At 34.5% G+C, this 13,579-nt stretch overlaps 2 long non-coding RNA genes and 1 pseudogene across 8 annotated transcripts; 1 reads left to right on the plus strand and 2 right to left on the minus strand.

Annotated features, from left to right (window-relative positions):
* The first annotated feature begins 4,620 nt into the window (after positions 1–4,620).
* LOC17899825 lies at positions 4,621–12,813 on the plus strand (annotated as a pseudogene).
* LOC17898018 lies at positions 4,974–7,656 on the minus strand. 7 transcript variants are annotated; one of them, XR_002832503.1, is made up of 8 exons: positions 7,438–7,656; positions 7,229–7,308; positions 7,031–7,103; positions 6,819–6,927; positions 6,432–6,727; positions 5,759–5,943; positions 5,537–5,638; positions 4,974–5,403 (listed from the first exon to the last, which is right to left on the minus strand). It is a non-coding gene; the product is annotated as an uncharacterized LOC17898018 (long non-coding RNA). The 7 variants fall into 7 exon arrangements; XR_002832506.1 differs by lacking the exon at positions 7,229–7,308; XR_002832504.1 differs by lacking the exon at positions 7,229–7,308 and having other exon boundaries at positions 7,031–7,195.
* Positions 7,776–8,597, minus strand: LOC17900283. Its single transcript, XR_002832507.1, has 3 exons — positions 8,420–8,597; positions 7,945–8,310; positions 7,776–7,820 (listed from the first exon to the last, which is right to left on the minus strand). It is a non-coding gene; the product is annotated as an uncharacterized LOC17900283 (long non-coding RNA).
* Positions 12,814–13,579: the final 766 nt, after the last annotated feature.

Below are 13,579 nucleotides of genomic sequence, written 5' to 3' on the forward strand. Positions count from 1 at the left end.
TACCCACTCAGGTTTGTGATCCAAGCAATTTGATGGATGCAAATGAACCACCTGCCAACCAAGAATTTTAACCATGAGATGAACACAAGAGAACAATGTTTAAATGGAAACAACAATATAAACTGACTTGGTTGTCTTTGGCTGTCAAGTAATGGCTAGTGCGCTCTAAGTGAGGTCTTGCTTACGTTGATATAGTAGTTAAAATGAGTGCTGCACCTCTTCAAGTTGAATCTTGACATTATCCGGACTAGCTTACTATCTAACATTGCCTGCAGATTTTGATGCAAGTTTTCACAGCACCAATTGGGATCTTCATGGACTGTGAGTGAGAATTTACATTGACCAAGTTAGTTACAGTAAATTTTACTTGTCTAAAGCGGAGCTATAATCAAACGAGGAAGAGAAAGGGATAATCACTTACTGTTTTGCTTAAAAGCGTTGTAGACAATCATCAATGTGTCCAAACCTAGCATCTGCTGCTCTTTGAGCCTCTCTAGGCCGGATAAAGCAGAGAAAGAATTGGTGTTTATAACAGAAGAGGTCAATGGAAGAGGCAGCAGCAGATGCATAGAGTGAGGCAATGAGACTGATACTATTTGCTTCATGAGAGAGTATAACTGAGAAATTGCAACTAGTATTTATCTGCATCAGCACTTACTTAGGATACACTTAACCATGGGTATGCAGAACCCAAAATAGAGACTGCTTGTGAGATAACACCTAACTCGAATACTTAAATCTAATTGATAATCATATACATATGGAAGAAGAAGATGAGTTCTAATGCACAGTAGACTAGTTGCAGAATGGAAATTGGTAGCAAGTTTAGGTGTACCTGAGAGCATCTCGTTTGAGCAGTTGAATTCAGGACTCACAATGAGCATCTTCACCGTATGTGGTAGCAATTTTAGGTGTACCTGAGAGCATCTCGTTGTCAAGTTACCTTCATCATGTAGATGCAATGCTGCTCCCAAGTAATTCAAAACTTCTAAGGCACGCATGTATCAGCGTTTCAGGAGCAAGGGGGATCCATAAAACCCAAAGTGCTTAGATCAAAGTGTGTTTGATCTTAGTACTGGAACTCTTGTCTGTATAAAGCCTGTAAAAACTCTTCTCTCGTGAGCAGAGCAGCACTTTACCTTTGAAATCAAGGACAGCAACAATGACTCAACACAGATTCCTCAAGAACCCAATCTAATAGTTAGGGAAGTCTCAGCAATGTTAGTCGAGAAGACCAAAGATCACATCATCTCAAGAGCATACCATCAGTCACGATTAGACACAAGAGTACAACAACACGACACAGACATGGCTGCAACTCTACGATGCATCCAACCAAACCACTTCCTAGGCTTATATCCACAAGTCTATAACAAAGAATGGGATTTTCACAAATAAACAAAACTTTTACAATTAGGTATTTATCATTCTCAAACACCAAACATCATCATCTCTAGTTACACCGTTCCTAATAAACCCTAAATATCAAATTCAAATCAACAAAAGCAGAGGAATTTTACGAAATACCTCGCTCGATTCCTCTTTTGAGTTTTGAATTTCGCTGTAATCTCTGGTGAAAGCGTCTCTATGGATCGATATTGATTTAGACTGTATAAGAGAAGACAGATGAGGAGGAGATCTGATCTGATCATTCAATCAATAAAACGAAACGGAACAAAACGAAACGAAGAGATAAAAATACTTACCCTTACGGATCATCATCGCGTCGGAATTGGATAAGTCTATCTATTTGGATGGAATCATCATCATCGGAATTCAAAGAGTGACTGTATGTATAAAAAAGAAGAAGAAGAAGAAGAAGAAGAGAGAGAGTTTTTGATTTCTCTGTCAAGGAAGAATGAAGAAGAAGAAAGACGTTAAGTAGAGAGAGAAGGAGATAAACAAATTAAGTTCAAAAGAAAAAAGGAAACTTTATATTAATCTCACAACGGTCTGATTAAATATAAACTTCTAACGGAAATTATGAGATTTCGTTTCTTGTTATTAATTTCCTTTTTGTTTTCTTCATCCCAACGGTAATAAAATATATTACTTATCTCTTTCACATTACAGTTTCCAACGGTCAACTTTTTGTAAGAGTTAATTTTCAAGACAAATATTTTTGGATTATTTTCAGTACAAATATTTTCAGAATTATTTATCAACTTCTATATAATTTCTTATTAGTACATTTCTAAAATTTCAAAATATTGAAACATGCAATATGTATAATACCATGTTTTAAATTATTATTACCCAACCGTTAAGATAAGTAACGTTTGATAAATGATTGGAATGAAAACATATATAAAACAGAGAATTTGGAATACGAATTGGGTCGGGTCGGGTTTACTACCGGTCTAATCATAATTTTAGAAAACAATCGAAACAGAGCAAAACCCTAAAAACCAGAAGTTTTGGCGATACACATGGGAACCAAGCTCAATCTCAATCTCCAAATCGTCGTCTCTTTCTTTTCCATTCCAAAACCAACCCTAAGAAAGTAAGACCCACTTCGTATGACGACGAAGAAGCCACAAGAAAATAAGAGATTGTTGCTCTTCGTCTTCCTGTTCCTAGGGTTTTGCTAGATGCTGAATCCCCTGTAAATTTTAAAGCTCTAGACATATCACATCGAAAGTTAGGCTTGTTCTGTTACTCCCGTTGATCATCCTCTAGTTTCAGACTTCAATTTGGTGATTTGATTCTAGTGAAAAGTCGGTGCCTTTAGTGATGGGTTATGATCTTAAGACTCAGCCTTCAATGTGAGGATTTTCATATTTTCTGTAGAAATTGCTCGATTTCTCTGAAATGCCGTCTATTAATTGGCTAGAATCTAGTGATAATTGGTTTGGTACTTGTTGTTGTTTGTTTGATTGGGTTAGTGAGAAGAAGAACATGAATTAGTCGTAATCATACTTGTTGTTCGTTAAGTACACGTACTTACTCTAGTGGGCTGTGTTTACTTAGTGCTACTTAGCAAAAGAATGCTCTTGTAGATTGTTGTCTCTTGTCTGATGGGTTTGAAAACCAAAATTGAATCGAAGTGACCATAAAAAGCGAATTTAAAATTCAATGCTTTCGCTTTATACCGTTGCACCGACATATAATTTTACTTTGAAAATAAACAAAATCAGTTTGGCTGTGTTCCTCGACACAAAATTATAACTTACTTGTGTGTCAAGTATGTGGGGAGCACAAGTAAGTATGTGGGGAGTAATACCGACAATACCGGTATCGTAGTCGCAGCGATTATAATAACGATCGCCATTTTTTCTAGCGGCACTGAAGATACTAGCATTACCTCTAAAAATAGTCGCAGCGCGGGCCTCCTGGTTTGGAGGAGGGGATCCTGATACTAGGGGAAAGTGTCCCTAGCGCGGAGGAGAATTCGGTCTAGAGCACAAGCCATATCAGACCATGTATTGATAAAGTGGAGAGCAGATAAACCATCAGCGACGTGGTGGTGCGCACGCCAACCACAAGGGAAGCTTTCTCACATCTAAAGAAGGTCACCTACTACATCAAGGAACCATGGTCAAGCTAAGCTAAACTAAAGAAAAAAAAAAAAAAAAAAAAAGACAAAAGCTAAACCAAAAACATAAGACGAGGAGCGGGAAAGTGTGGACGCCAACTGAGTAATCAACATCGGTAATAAGCTGGCAGAGAGTAAGGTGTAGGAGCGAAGTCCGCAAAATCATTGTTGCAATCGATTTCTATACGACCATCATCTTCCCTTTTTGCCCCATGGCGGGTCGCTTAAAGAGAGACAATGATGGTTGTATCGAGATCGATTGCAACGGCGCCGGTGTTCTCTTGTCGTCGACGATTTGTTTGTTGAGAGAGGTTTAAGGAGAGAATAGGGACTCGAACTTGCATGCAAACCCCAATATTGTATTGTTCTTAGACTTTTGGTTGAGTAATGTATACAGAGAGATACGATGATTGATCAAATCCCCAGCCCATCTCACCTTCTTCATGGATAATTAATCAATAAATGTATTATCTCATTTGGTTTAAAATTTGTTAAATTTCTGGGACCATATCATCTCATTAACTCTTCATTCGATTCCCACTTTTTAAGACGTGTTCTTTTTTGGTTATATACACCGTTTCGTTTGTTTGTCTCTTGCATAACACTAATCATTAATTTAGCTCCCGTAAGAGTGAAAGACACCGAGTCAAGTATGTAGGGTTTATGGGAATTTTTAGAACATTCCTTAAATTCTCTTTAGAGTTTTTTGGTTTGTACCCTAAATTATATGGGAGAGACTTTAATAAGATTAACTAAGGTCATGTACATCGGTTGGACACTCTATATGGTCCCCTGAATATTATTATTAATTTTTTTTTTACTTTTAGTTTAAAAAAGACAAAAGAAAAAACAAATGTAACCAATTGCGAACCGTCACGTGTCAATGGGGCCCGCAAATAGTGAGTGAAGGTAACGAAGGACGTCGCACTTGTGAGAACGTTTCTTCATCTTTATTGTATTTTTGATTTATTTTCTTTACAAAAAAATCAATGGGACGATGGCTATTACCGCTAATGTACATGACCTAAGGAGAAGTACCAGCATATTATACCAATAGAATCGGACCCATTATCAAAGAGTGTGTAATGAGCTTATTTTGTTGGTGTGGGTTTCGTAACGCTGCTGACATCGGACCAAGGCCAGCGCACAAACCAGAAGGTAGCTCACCTATAGTCCTATATCATCAACTGTGTTTTTCTTTGTGTCGATCTTTTGCCATCTAAGTTGTTACGGTTCTTTATTTTTTTTTTTAAAGGTTACATTAATGGACGCCACCATCAAAGAGCAGATTCACCCATGAACCAGCCAGTTGTTCACGAGCCCTCTATTGCTGTACTAACCATTCCAGTGGCTGAGTTGAAATATTTAAACGATGATTATAGATCAAAGGCATCAATCGAAGGTTCAGAGGGAACAGTGTTTTACCCTAGTGAGCAGCCAGATCAAGAATTTCTTTCCCAAGTATATTTTATGTACATATATACTTTCTTTATCAAGTCAATCAGAAGAAAGTTTCAAATCCACAATTATCTAGTGGGGCGGTTTCCCACTGTGCCTTCTCATGTTACTAACACCTACATTATTGTCAACAAGATTTGGAATCTCAGAGATATAAGTATATACAGATTGATGTTTTCAGTGTGAATGAGACTACCGTAAAGTTTCACGTCCTTGACACCTTAGCTCGATCGCATGTACTCAAAAGGGGTATATGGAATGTATGTGATCTTCGAATTGTTGAGTTTAAATAGACACCCATCACAAAGGATGCTCTACCGGAAGTCAAGACTATGCACATATGTGGGTTATCATTAAAAATGTTCACCACTCTATGTTTACTTGGAAGGGGATCCGTTATATTGCTAGATCTGTTTGGGAACCCAAGATGATATCTTAATTTAACTTCGATGATTTCTATCATGAAATTTAATTCCCAAAGATCATCTAGATTTGATTTTATTTAACCATGAATAGTTTCTTGTAAAATAAGAATGCGCTAACCTTGATCCATTACTTGGTTAAGATGATGGATTAAAGTCTTCATTGATTTCTTCTTGATGAAGAAGATCACTAATTTGATGTTTTTGTTCAGTAGTGTTTTTCCTGATGAGAACGAAACCATAGTAGTCACTTTTAAACCACTATGTATGGGGAAGACTCAAGACAGGTGGAGAAATCGTTGATAGATAATAACAAAGAAACAACTACCATAATCGAGCTTACATTGCAGAATATCGAAGATAGGGAGGCATCAGAGGAGGAGAAGACATAGCTGGAAAGAGAAGACTGAAGAGGGGGAGATCCTTCTGTAAACAGACTGATGAGGGCACCGATCTTGAGTGAGGATCTGCAACTTGATAATATGTTTTGTGCATTCATGGAACACATGGTGGCTATGTAGATTGCAGCTATACACAGAGTAAAGAATTTTGAATTGAGATAATGATATGCAAAATCTAAAAGCAAAGTGCCTATAACCATGCCATTTCACAAAAAAAAAATAGTTAAGAAGTGAAGACATTTTATATATAATAAAAAAAATTCAGTTAAAAGTATAATTTATTAAAAACCATTAAAACTTATTAACTAAGCGCGTTAAATTTATAATCCATGAAAACATGTTGAACTTTTACACCAAGCTAACGGACCACATGTCGAACTTTTCGGCGCATTATAATTTAACAATTATTAAACAAGTAATAAAGAAATCAGTTTGGTCAAATTAAAAATTATAGTTATTTTCTTGAAAATTATTTGGTAAAAACTTGATATTAAGTTTTAAATCATAAAAATCAGAAATGAAGAAGCAGAAGATTTTTTTTTTTTTTTGTATAATTTTTTAATCAAAATCATTACTCTTAATCTATTAAAAAAAGTATGCAGGTGTATAGTATACCTGCAAGGGATGTGTTGTCTTTGACTATTGAGCATCCTCAGGCGACTTAGTGGTTGTTCCGAAATTTTAACCACAGAGGAGAGGGAGCAGCTACCTATTTGTCCAAGGTAGTATTAAACATTGACATCTGAGGATATATGATTGTTCATCACTTCCTGCTCTTGCTCTCTTCCCTTTTCCCTTTCTCTCTTCTTATAAAGCTTCTAGGGGGACACGTTTCATGAGGAGAAATGTAAGGACTTACCCACTGAGGTTTGTGTGCAATCCAAGCAATTTAATGGATGCAAATGAACCACCTGCCAACCAAGAATTTTAACCATGAGATGAAGACAAGAGAGCAATGTTTAAATGGAAACAACAATATAAACTGAATTCGTCTTGACATACTTGGTGTTGTTGTCTAACATTGTCTGCAGATTTCATCACTTTGTTGTTGATGAAGTTTTCACAGCACCATTTGGGACAATCACTTACTGTTTTGCTTAAAGTTACTTGACTGTGAGTGAGAATATACATTGACAAAAGTTAGTTACGGTAATGTTTAACTGTCTAAAGCAGAGCTATAAACAAAAGAGAAAGAGAAAGGGATAATCACTTACTGTTTTGCTTAAAAGCATGGTAGACAAATCATCAATGTGTCCAAACCTAGCATCTGCTGCTTTTAGAGCCTCTCTAGGCCGAATAAAGCAGAGAAAGATTTGGTAACAGAAGAGATGAGAAGATGCATAGAGGCGATGAGACTGATACCATTAATAATTGAGAAACTGCAACTAGTATTTATCTACATCAGCACTTACTTAGGATTCCCCTAACCAAGGGTGTGCAGAACCCAGACTAGAGCTGCTGGTGATAACACCTAACTCCTAATACTAAAACTCTGAATGATAATCATACATATGGAAGAAAAAGATGAGTTCTAGTTGCAGAATGGAAATTGGTAGCAAGTTTAACTACATACCTAACCAAAGCTAGCAAGGATATATATAAAAAAAAAGGAAAGGAATACCTGAGACAAGGGCTGAAACAGAGAGAATCTCGTTTGAGCAGTTACATTGATAACTCACAATGAGCATCTTCACCATATGTGGTGGATCCAAGGGGAACTGATCACTCACATGTCGTTGTCAAGTTACCTTCATCATGCAGATGCAGTGCTCTTCCAAGTAATTCTAAACTTCTACATCAGCGTTTCAGGAGCATGAGGATCTATAAAACCCGAAGTGGACCACCTAGTCATCAATACCCAGTTTTGTCAAGGTCAGAACTGTGTTTCATCTCAGTACTGAAACTCTAGTCTGTATAAAGCCTATAAAAACTCTTCTCTGGTGATCAGAGCAGGCACTTGCCTTTGCCTACGGATTCTTCTCTGATGTTCTTTGATCTCAGATTCTTCGTGGGTCAATGACGTAGACAACCACATATATAGTTAGGGAAGCCTCAGCAATGTTAGTCGAGAAGACCAAAGAGCACATCATATGTGGCTAATGTTCTTTCGTAGAGAATAATCACTTACTTTGACGAGCATTGCTTCTCTCAGGAGCATAATACCATTAGTCAAGTACCTGGTCATGATTAGAAAAACAAGTACAACAAACATGGTTGCAACTCTACCATGCATCCAACCAAACCACTTCCTATATAGGGCTTATCTACAACAAAGTATGGGATTTAATTTGTACAAATAAACAAAATTTTACAATTAGGTACTCATCATTCTCAGACACTAAACACCATCATCTCTAATTACACCATTCAAATCAACAAAAACAGAGGACTTTTACAAAATACCATTCAAATCAATAGACGGCTCGATTTCTCCCTTTCACTTTTGAGTTTGGAATTTCGCCTTTACTCTTCGCTGAATCGATATTGATTTAGACTGTAGAAGAAGAATAAGAAGAAGACAGAGGAGGAGGTCGATCTGATCGATCATTCAATCAATAACAATGTAACGAAACGAAACGAAACGATGAGATATAAATACTTACCCTTACGGATCACCAATCATCATATCGCCTCGGTTTGCTTTGATTTCAATATGTCTCTCTCTCTACTTGGATGGATCATCATCTTCATCGGAATTCACAGTGATCTCTGTATGTACGTAGAAGAAGAAGAAGAAGGGAAGTTTTTATTTCTCTCTAAGGAAGAACGAAGAAGAAGAAGCAGGAGCGTTAATTAAGAAATTAATTAATTAAGAAGTTCAAAAGAAAAAAAAGGAAACTTATATTAATCTCACAAGTCACAACGGTCAGATTAAATATAAATTTTAAGGAAATTAAGAAATTTAATTCCTAAGCAGTACAGTTTTACAATTTCAAATTTCAATATTGAAACAATTTACAACGGTCCGATTACATATATTAAGCGTTAATAAGTTCAAAAGAAAAAGGAAACTGATATTAATCTAACAACGGTCCAATTAAATATATTTTTAAGGAAATTAAGAGATTTTATTTCCTTTTTATATCTTCATCGCAACAGTAACAAAAAAAAATATGTGACTTATCTTTAATTATTACAGCTCTTACAGTCAACTTTCAAATAATTTTGTAAGAGTTAATTTTCAAGAAATTTTTTTTTGGATGATGTAGAAAATTTCAGAATTATTTTCCCAAATTTTCTAATAAGCAGTACAGTTCTAAAATTTCAAATTTCAATATTGAAAATAAATGCAATTCATATAGTATCATGTTTTTATACGTTACAAATTATTATGCCCATATAAGACTTAATTAAGAGTAACGTATGATAATGATTTGAACGGAAACATATATAAAACGAGAATTTCGAATACGGGTCGGGTCGGGTTTGATAATGGTTATATACACCGACATACACTGTTTCGTTTGTTTCTCTGTAAGAGTGAAAGACACCGACTCAAGTACGCGGTTTAGTTAGTTATAATTAGAATATTTCTAATCTATATATATAAAGTTAACTTTTTCTCTTTTCTCCTTAAACCACATCATCATTCACCTCATTTTATTATTTAATTTTTAAAATTAATTATACTATTTTATCATTTTATTTTAATATTTAAACCTATGTAAATAAGTTTTTCAAAAATGAATATGAAAGGTCTTTTTTATATTATACATTATAAAACTAAAAAGGATAATTGATTGAAAGTTAAAAAACTTACTAATTATCGATTATACAAACAAATACATAAATAACAGATTATAGTTTTTAGTGAATGTTTAAAATATATATATGATTATATTTACACAATGTAAACCTAAATATAATAGGATTTAACGGGAATAGATCAAAAGTAAGAAATTTTGAGAATATAAATCTATCTAATTTATGTCTCAAAAAATTTTCTAACATAAATGAGATAGGTCGGACCGAAACATGAATTCTCATTTTTTATAAACATATAAAAAGGTAAAAATAAAAATAATATTTCTTTAAAAGTTTCCAATATGAATTTAACTATTTTTTTCCAATACAACACATATGTTAAACTAATAAACAAAATAAATAATTAACTATATTTCATAAAATTGGAAATTAAAATAAAAAAATATTAAATGAAATAAACTAAATATAAAGTAAATTATACTAATATGTTAAATTTAAAAATTGTTCCATATGAAAAAACAAAAAAAAATATAAAACATAAAATCAGAAAAACATATAATAGTATATAAATGACCATTACGAGATATAAAGTACGACAAATCCAAAAAAGTAAAACGTAAAACAAAAAATAATAAATTATGACAATATATAAAGAGATAATGTAAACAATTAAAAATATAACAATCCGCTCGAAACCCACAAATCATGTTCAAATTTCATGCCAACATATAAAAGGGCCCAAAATATTAACATCTACATCAATATTTGATAAAAACCCTAATAGCACACGTTTCTCAATGATTCTCAACCGCACTTCCATTTACGCTCACACTTCGACTTATACTATACACACTTAATTTCTCAACAACTAATGAATCTAAAACTCAATAGTTATCTATACAAACACAATTTAAGTTTTTAAAAAGTAAAGTATGGTATAGTGAAAAAATAAGTAGAAAATAAAATACGAACTAATTACTCATAAACAACATAATAAACTCCCGCGCGTAGCGCGGGCAACCGATTAGTTTTCTATATAGTTTAGTGTAGGATTATGGGAATTTTTAGAACATTCCTTAAATTCTCTTTAGGGTTTTTTGGTTTGTACCCTAAATTATATGGGAGAGACATTAATAAGATTAACTAAGGAGTCTCTCGAAGTACCGGCATATTATACCAATAGAATCGATCGGACCCATTATCAAAGAGTGTAATGAGCTTATTTTGTTGGTGTGGGTTTCGTAACGCTGCTGATATCGGACCAAGGCCAGCGCACAAACCAGAAGGTATAGCTCACCTATATCATCAACAATGTTTTTCTTTGTGTCGATCTTTTGACTTCTAAGTTGGGATCCCCTTCTAAGTTAGAGTTCTAATTTCTTTTTTTAAAAGGTGGACGCCACCATCAAAGAGCAGATTCACCCATGAACCAGCCAGTTGTTCACAAACCGTCTATTGATGTAGCCTGTACCAGCCATTCCAGTGGCTGAGTTGAAAGATTTAACCGATAATTATAGTTCAAATGCATCAATCGAAAGTTTAGAGGGAACAGTGTTTTACGGTGTTCTTTAAATCCCTAAAGCTGCTGCCATCAAGAAACTTGACCCTAGTGAGCAGACAGATCAAGAATTTCTTTCCCAGGTATATATTTATGTACGTATATACATTATAGTATATATGGATCATTTGTGTAAGTGATTTGGTTTAACAGGTATCAATGGTTTCAAGATTTCAACACGAAAATGTTGTTGCACTAATGGGCTATTGTGTTGATGGCCCTCTCCGTGTTCTTGCGTATGAAGTTGCCCCGTGGTTAAAGTAATGCCATTGCTCGGATAGGGATCAGAGACTCAGTAATACTTGAAACATTTGAAAAATAAGATACGTGTTGGTGTCTTTGCTTCATGCAGGTAGAAAAGGTGTCACGGGAGCACTAGGAGGTCCTGTTTTGTCGTGGCAACAAAGAGTCAAAATCGCTGTGGGTGCAGCCAGAGGACTTGAGTACTTACATGAGAAAGTTTCCCACCGGGGCATCACATCCAGCAACGTACTTCTGTTTGATGATGATGTTGCCAAAATCGGTGATTTTAATCTGCCTGACATGGCGTCTGCTGCTAGATTTCACTCAAATCATGCCATGCGATTGGGAAGTTACTTTGGCTATATTGCTCCAGAGTAATGTCCTTATTATGAAACATTGGCTATATATATGTTTTCCGTTTGCTGCACGTCCTTTTTAAACTTTATGGGTTATGTATTTCAGATACGTAACGATAGGAGAATCGAGCTCAAAGAGCGATGTGTACAGCTTCGGCGTTGTTCTGCTGGAGCTCCTTACAGGTCGTAAAGGTTTCGATCATACCTTACCGTCTGAACAAAGTTTACTTGTGAAATGGGTAACGTTTAATGCATCTTTTCTGCTTCAGATTCTCGTTTGCTTAGCTTAGCTTGTATTATACCTTGTTACTCACCTCACTTCATATATTAAAAACGTTCAAAATCCTGAAAGAAAACTTTTCTTGGCCTATAAATGAAATACAGTTATGTTGATTAATAATCAAAAAGATGTACCTTGTGTGTTATCTATCTTAGGCAACCCCTAAACTAAGCAAAGACAAAGTGGAGCAATGCGTTGATCCAACACTTCTCGGAGAGTGCCCTCCCAAAGATGTTGCCAAGGTATCGTAATCCAATAACATTGATATTTCCCTCTCATTGTTTCATTGCAGCATTAGTGTATACTTAAAAGACTAATTAATTTATCATGCGGACACTATAATCAAAGTTATGTTCATTAGGGATGACCACTGTTACAGTTAATACGGTTATGGTTATGGTTATGGTTAATTAACCATCGGTTAACAATTATAAATTTTTTTAACCATAACCTTAACCATTATATATACGCTTAAAACGGTTCGGTTACGGTTTATAAACAGTCTAGTTACGGTTAGAAATACGGTTAGGTTAGCTTTTGGTCGTGCCTATGTTCATCATCCCTATAGTTTGGCCAAAACAAAACAAAAAAGCTTTATATAGTTTTGGTCTGCATTCATCATCTCTAATCTCTATGACAACTAAAAAACATGATCATGAGTTTGATTTTTAGTTGCTAAATATATTTAATTAAGGAGGTGTGATGTTTTGATGCAGCTGGCCGCAATAGCTTTTGATGCAGCTGGCCGCAATAGCTGCAGTATGTGTGCATCAAGTATCAGATTTTAGACCAGACATGGGCAATGTGGTGAAGGCACTTGAACCTCTTTTAAAACCTCCTCGTTCAGCTCATTAGACTCCCACATAGGAAACTCTATTAATCAAATTACCCAATCCTCATCTGCATCTGCTTCAAGATGATTAATCAAAGTCTATTATTATTATTTTTATTTTCTTTGTGTAATTTTTTATACATTTGTGGACCTTTGTCTCATTAACTCTTCATTTAAGTCTGCCTTTTTCAAGACCTGCGTATATGTTTCTGAATTATCATATTTTATTTTTCCTATGATGTTTGTGTAGGATCGAAGATAACTCATTAGTCATTTACTCATTAATCCTAAATAAAGTGTAAATCTTTTTTTTTTTTTTAATAGATAATGAGCAAGATTTGTATGATAATCTTATCGTTAAACATAACAATTTCAATAACAACTTAGAGATATTAAATTTGTGAGACATATGAGACACGAATAATTTACAATTAACAATTTTCATAAAACACCACGAAGTTTAAGAATTACCAAATTTTCGAACAATTTTCACAAACACCATTAAGTTTAAGAATTAACAATTTTTCACAAACACTCTTTTCATGAAATAATATTTATCTAATTCACCGTGTTTAAGAATTAAGAATGCGCATCTAGTTTGCATTATTTGTACGTTTATCTAATTAGATTCGTATTATGAAAAAGTAACTAATAAATTTCATTTTATTGAGATTGGGATATATATAGGTTTGGAACATAATAGACCCATCATCATCAAAATCTATAAATATTTCATAACTAAATTAAAAAAATATATATATAGTCCCACGTCAAGGACATAAAACCATA

This window comes from Capsella rubella, unplaced genomic scaffold (genome assembly GCF_000375325.1).
Source record: "Capsella rubella cultivar Monte Gargano unplaced genomic scaffold, Caprub1_0 scaffold_1, whole genome shotgun sequence".
Classification (NCBI taxonomy): domain Eukaryota; kingdom Viridiplantae; phylum Streptophyta; class Magnoliopsida; order Brassicales; family Brassicaceae; genus Capsella; species Capsella rubella.